At 33.1% G+C, this 7,282-nt stretch overlaps 1 protein-coding gene across 2 annotated transcripts in view; it reads left to right on the top strand.

Moving 5' to 3' along the window:
• Window positions 1-944: 944 nt before the first annotated feature.
• The window catches only part of LOC117180123, a 55,914-nt gene continuing 49,576 nt past the window's right edge, over window positions 945-7,282 (top strand). For both annotated transcript variants that reach the window (XM_033372466.1, XM_033372467.1), the window contains exon 1: window positions 945-1,108. The gene's annotated coding sequence lies outside the window, so the exon portion shown is untranslated. The remainder of the gene's footprint in view (window positions 1,109-7,282) is intronic.

A 7,282-nucleotide genomic window follows, 5' to 3' on the forward strand; every position in this document is an offset into this window, starting at 1 on the left:
CAAAAACCCCCGAGTAGTAATTATTAGACATTTTTGCTTTATTTTAGGATATTTGTCTGCCATATTGGATTCGAAATTTTGAATTTTTACATTTTGACTTCGCATTCTAAATGAGCCACCCCAAAAACCTTTAAATACGATGAATGATAAAATTTTATTGCGTAGAAATAACTTAGACCCTAAAGGTTTCGAATAGCATTTTCAATCACTTTTTTACGAACTCTGAAGTCCTAGAGTAATTTTAATGCTGGATTTGGAATCGGTATGCAAATCTATTTAAACAATTGTGTAGCCCGTAAAAGTTGACAACTAAACACTCTATATTATTTCTGTCCCAAGATGATGAATTTTGACACCAAAAATATCATTTTACCCTACTGTGCGCTAACAAGGTGGACGCGGAATAATAAATGTTGAATATCTTCACAATACACAATACACAATACTTCACAATACGACACCCTCTTCGTAAAATGGTCAGAAAGCACGAAGTGGTGGTGTATAAAGAAGCGTTTCTGTATAAAGCGGCGGAGGAAGCTGCTGAAACACTTGGTCAAAAGATAATGAATTTTGACACAAAAAATATCACGTTACCCCCTTGTGTGGCGTGAGATGTAAGGTCGCGGAACAGAAGGCTTAAGGTGCATCCTTTTGTTCGTGTGCATAACCTTTTGTTTCCCGATATCAAGCGACCTTAGTTCATCCTTCGTCCATGTAACCAGTCCAATTGAATTGACTAATACAGGGAAGACAAGCATGCTCGTTCCAGATACTGTGTAGCATGTTTAGGTATGTACTGGTCTCTCCGGCGTAAAGGTGTCGTATAGCGCTTCCGTCGACGAGCTCAGGGTCTTCGGGGAAACCTTAAAGTTTACCTCGCTCTAGATAAACTTTGTCGCATTTTTCTAAGAACATCTGATGTATGAAAATCAATGTGGAAATGCAGAATCCTCGTCTAAAAAGGAGAATATTAACTGCAAGGATGCTGATAGTGACGTCTCCAATGAATTATCCTCAGATGAATACGAAGTCCAAGATTAAGCCCTTGTACTTCGGACTTGCAGACGGTTAGGAAATAAATTGAGTTCATCCTTTTTAACGAATAAAGGTAATATAGTTTCTGACATAGTTAAAGAATTTGAGCCTAATAGTGTTTTGATTCAAAACTCAGTTGATCGTGATGAGATTGTTAAAAACATGATTTAATAATCAATATTTCTGATTTTTTCCTAATAAATATAAGGACTTACATAATTTTTTGAAAATGGATTGATGTTTTTTCCTGATGAGGAGAGCAATTGACTCTTGAAACGTCGACAATTTTATAATGGAATAAATTAACTTCTCAACATCATGGTCTTCTACTTGTTCTGAAGTATGTCATTTTTTACATCTAACTATATTTATAATTAACTATTTACTCAGATGCATAACATCGCTATTTTCCATCTATTTATTATATTTATTTTTTGACATAGTATTGTATTATATTCTTAATCCTTCGTCAATTTTAGAGTCTTTTTACCTTGCACTCTTATTATGATTAAAACTTTGTATTACTTTTTATCATGTTTTTAAATTAAATTAAAACCAGAAAAACTTTTTTGGTTGACCGTCGTAGTCAAAAATTATTTCCAAGAAACATCACAAACACTAATAAAATTATAATAAATTTACAATTTTTTATTTTTCATGCCAAGAATCATGTGAATTTTATGGTTGACTCCTTAGAACGTTGTTTGCTGAGTTATGAGATTAAAGATTTAAATACTTTTTTAGAGCTTCTCACTACTAGTTTCAATAATGTCAAGATTAACTTGAGAAACTATTTATCATCTAATATCTATATTAAAATTTTAGAACACGATTTTTATAATAAGGACAAAGAATTCCAAAACGCACAGAGATTAAATAAAAAATTTCAGAATTTACGTTCTAACAGTATTCCTTATGAGCGATTAAATATTAATAAATACAAGGATTTTATTAATGCGAGTTGTGCTGATCTTTGGATTGTCAATTTTAGTAAGAAGCAAACTCTTGAGGAGGTGAATCACAATTTAAGGTTAGGAAATAAATGTAGTTGATCCTTTTTAACGAATAAACGTAAGATAGTTTTCGACATAGATAAAGAAATTAAGTCCAATATTGGTTTGATTTAAAATTCCGTTGGCCGTGATTTGCTTAGATATATAATACTTAATTCGGCACAACATTTTTTGCAAAATAACAAAACTTCACAGACTGATAGATTTTTTGCACAAAGTATAAGAAAAACAAAACTTTTTATCAAAATAATAAACAACTTTTGATTACACATGCAGATAAAGGCAATATCACTGTCGTTCTTAATAAAGAATCGTATAATAATAAAATGCATAATTTATTAAATGATACCACAACATACGAAAAATTAGAAGAAAATCCTGAAAAAGAACGAAAGAAGAAAGTTTTTAAACATTTGAACTCATGGAGAATCAATGGTTATTTAGCTGATAATATATTGCGTCGTGATATTTTAGTTCATATCACTAACATTTCTAGAATATATGGTTTACTTATAATCCATAAACCAAACTGTCCTTTACGGCCTGTTGTATCTTTTATAAATACTCCTACTTATAAAATGGCAACTATATTTAGAAATATCTTTAAAGAAGCTTTAACAGTACCGGAAAGTCAAGTAAGATATTAATGTGAGTTTTAAAACACAATAATTAATAGATCAATTCCTTCCGATCATATTATGGTTTCTTTGAAAGTTTCATCTTTATTTACAAATATTCCAATCGATTTGGTGCAAAATAGTCCTATAAGTAGATGGATTCATATTAAAAATTTCACAGGTTTACCTTTGACAGAAGTTGAAAAAGGAATTAAGTTTCTAATGAATCAAACAGTGTTTCAATTTAATAATAACTTTTATAGGCAGGTTTATGGAACCCCTATGGGGTCTCCCTTATCACTTGTTTTAGCTGATCTTGTTATGCAAGACTTAGAGTCGCCTGTTTTAGAAATTTAGTTTTCACTATTCACACATATTATAAGTACGTGGACGACACTCTCATTATTTTACCTCAAGACAAACTAAATGATGTTTTACGTCAATTCAATTCTTACCACCCTAGACTTAAATTTACACATGAGATAAAAAATAACAATTCCATTTCTTTTTTAAATTTTAAGGTAATTAAAAATGATGATGGCACTTTTATCACGGATTGGTACAGAAAAGGTACTTATTCAGGCAAATATATTAATTTTCTTTGGAATCATCCTTTTCAGCACAAAATAGCTATCATACAAAATCTAGTAAACACATCTTGTAAACTATCACATGAATCTTTTCACCAGTCAAATATCAGTTTTATCAAAAATATTCTTTCACTCAATAATTATCCAAGAGACACACGCATCCAAACACGTCTAAACACACTTCAATAATAAAATAAAAACACTTAAAAATCCTTTACCAAAACAAACCACTTCACATTTAGATCATAATGTAGATTTTATACCTTTTGTTTCTCTTCCGTTCCATGGTAGTCTGTCTTTCGAGGTTAAAAGAATTTAAAATGATTTTAATATTAAAACAATATTTTTGATTGATTCTAAACTGGATAAGTTTATAAAATTAGGGAAATATTCTCTTGACATTTTTCAACTTACTGATGTAGTTATTAAAATTTGTTGTTTATATTGTTATAAATGTTATGCAGGCCAGACTGGCAGGTTATTTTCTACTAGAACAAAAAAACATCATATTAATTTTAGATAGAATCCAAAGAACCATAAAGTTATTGCGAAACATCAGGTAATAACTGGTCATCAGTTTGATTAGGAACATGTTTTGGTTTTACACCATGAGCCTAATGAGTTTAAAAGACTTATAGCTGAAATACTTTTTATTAAGAGATAAGTTGATAATTGCTTAAATGCATTAACTGACCTTAATAATTTTAGTCCCGTACACAATATTATATTAGACTCATTAATTCAAGATCTAACGTATTTTAGACTCTTTTGTTATTAATAATTCATCACTAATGCTATAATTTTTGTAAATCAAGGAAGCAGGAAACTACTTTATAAAAAATGAAAGGAAATAAAAGTACAGAAATTGTCAACATAAGAAATAGTAGGGGGAAATGGTATATAATGCAGACGGAATACTAGAGGCTTTCAGAGACTATTTCAGGAGACAATTCGGAGATGAAGCTATAGGGCACCACAACTGCGATGTTGAACACGATGCGATGGAAAACTCAATTGAGAAAGTCTGTGTCACTGAGGTTAGGGATATAATTAAGAACTTGAAAAACGGTAAGGCTGCCGGGGTAGACGGTATTAACGCTGAAATGCTTAAACACGGTGGCGCGTGCATACCACATGCGAAGTGATACATTTATGTTTCAAGATGGGAGACGTCCCAGACGATTGGAAACAAGCGATTATCGTACCAATATACAAGAGAAAGGGAGATAAAAGCGAGTGCAATAATTACAGAGGGATTAGCTTATTAAGCACCGTAAGTAAAATATATTCAAAAATACTTATTCGTAGAGTAATGAAAATAACAGAAGCAAAGATTTGGGAAGTCCAAAGTGGGTTTATGCCAGGAAGGTCATGTACGGATCAAATACTTAGCTTAAAGCAAATAACGGAAAAAAGTTTGAGAGTATGAAAAAAAGTTTTCTGTGCATTTGTTGGCCTAGAAAAAGCTTTTGATAAGGTAGATAGAAGTAAACTTTGGGAAGTCCTGAAAAAGTATGAAGTCAATGGATGGATCCTACAAGCTATAAAAACAACATATACAGGTAGCAAAGCGAGTGTAAGAGTGAATGGGAAACTGAGTGACTGTTTCGATATTATTCAAGGAGTTAGACAAGAATGCGTTATGTCTTCATAGTTATTTATATTATTTATGGACAAGTGTTTAAGAATGGCTCTCTTCGACGAAGAGGGTAGGGATCTCCAAACAGTAAGGGTACGTGGGTTAGCGTTCGCAGATGATAAGGTTGTTATGGCAGTGTCTATCGAAGACCTACAAAGAATGTTGAATAAACTAGATGCAAGCATGAAGAGCATGGGCCTCAAAATTAACGCAAATAAAACAAAAACTATGGTGTTCGAAGAAAAGAGTGAGAAAACACTATGCAATATTTTATTAAATGATGAGAGAATTGAACAAGTGGATAAGTTCATATACCTTGGTAGCTTATTCACTAGGGACGGAAAGATAGATGAGGAATTAGATTGACGAATAAATGAAGGTAAGAAGGTTATTGTTAGATCAGGTCCCCTTATCAGAAGTAAAAATATATCAAATAAAGCTAAAATGGCAATACATAATTCCATATTTGTACCGACAGTACAATACGGTAGCGAGACATGGACTTATCAAGAAAAAGATAAGAGTAAAATTAACGCAATTGACATGAGATTCATGCGCAAAATATTCTGGAAAAACCTAATGGACAAAGTAAGTAACGAGACAATTCTAAAAGAATGTGGTGCAGAAGAGACGCTAGTAGACACATGGGAAAGAAATCGGTTAAGATGATTCGGACATGTTGAGAGAATGCCAAATGAACGACTAACGAAACAAGTGTATCAAGGTAAAGTAAATGGCAGCGTGCCCAGAGGTAGACCACGGAAAGAATGGTTAGAATGTGTGAATGAGACCCTAGTTAGAAGAGACATAAGAAGTCACAGAAACACGAGAGCCTGCATAAAAAAATGCATGGACATAAAAGAAGCTAGAGAAGTATGCTAGGACAGGAAAGTATGGCGGCAAATAGTTAATAAAAAGAGTGTCAGTAGAGTGAATGACGCCTGAAACAAAATACCTTGGCCACTAATGAACCCAAGTGGGGAACCTTACATAGCGACTTCGTGAGGTTCTTCGCTTGGCGTGATTGCTAGAGAGATTGATCAGCAACCTGGGTCGGAGTAGTGTTGTGGAACGAACGTGTTATTTACTTAAATAACACGAGAATTCTGGATCAATCTGGAAAATCTCTATCCCTTCCACACACTACTTCTTTCCCCTACCGAGTGAGTCACGCCTAACCCGAAAGGGAAATTTCCTAATGGTGTAATAATAATAATTTATAAAAAAATTGTATATTACTAATAACTGTTACCTCGACTCTTCCTTCTACGCCTCGACTATATACAATATGTATCATGTTGAATTTAAGGTACCTTATATCTTTGACTGTTACTACGGCACTGTACTTTTAAAGTCTCAGGTAAATCATGTTATTATCTCTCTCACTCGAAGTTAGCCTTCAATATAAAGCAGAACGCGCGTTTTGTTTCTTCTTTCAAATTTAAATTTAAAAGCGTGTTTAATTTTTTTAGAATTTGAATTCTTTTATTGATGACTTTTTTATGTTTAATATGTTAGAAAAATTTAAAAAATGTTAACATCAGCAATACAGGTAAAATTTTTTTTTTACAATTTTAAGGGTTTTATTTCACTTCTGATTTTATAATGGAATAAATGATCTTCTCAACATCATGGCCTTTTACTTGGTCTGAAGTATGTCATTTTTTACATCTAACTATATTTACAATTAACTGTTTACTCAGACGCATAGCATACCTATTTTCCATCTATTTATTATAAAAACATCCATATAAAATGCATGAGTGACTTTATGCCTACAAAGTGGCATCAATCCTTCTATGCATCTTACGATGTGCTGATGAACCTTTTAGCTTTCCAAAAGATAAATGATAAGTCTATTGGATGTCGAATTGAAAGCTTCACATTTATTAATCCAGGTCATTTATAGGCCGCGCTGGTAGAATGATGCGTCTTTGCAGACACAGCTATCAATGATAGGTTTACCTGACATGCTGCTACGCCTTTCTTCGAGCCGCGTTGATCGTACACTTATTGTCACACAGGTCCGATTTTCCGAAAAATCCTAACATTTAAGCTAGTTGTAAAGATATGTTACAGTGTGTTTCGACACGTGATTGAACTGTAATTTTTCGAGTCAGCTAAGTCGCCCATTTTTGGCAGGAGTAACGCGCATCCTTCCACGAACCACTCTGGCATAGGCTCTTCCGACTTTAGATGTGAGGTGAACATTCAGGATAGATGTTGGTGGATTAACCCTCTACCGCCCACAGTAACATATATGTAACGTTCAGCAGCCTTTAAGTTTTTGAAATATACAGTCTGTCAAGTTAAAGCGTGGGTGGCTTTACTCGCAGTCGGTAAGGTGTATCGACATGATTTTGGTGTCAAAATATTAAGAAGAGCTCC

Source organism: Belonocnema kinseyi, chromosome 9 (genome assembly GCF_010883055.1).
Source record: "Belonocnema kinseyi isolate 2016_QV_RU_SX_M_011 chromosome 9, B_treatae_v1, whole genome shotgun sequence".
NCBI lineage: Eukaryota > Metazoa > Arthropoda > Insecta > Hymenoptera > Cynipidae > Belonocnema > Belonocnema kinseyi.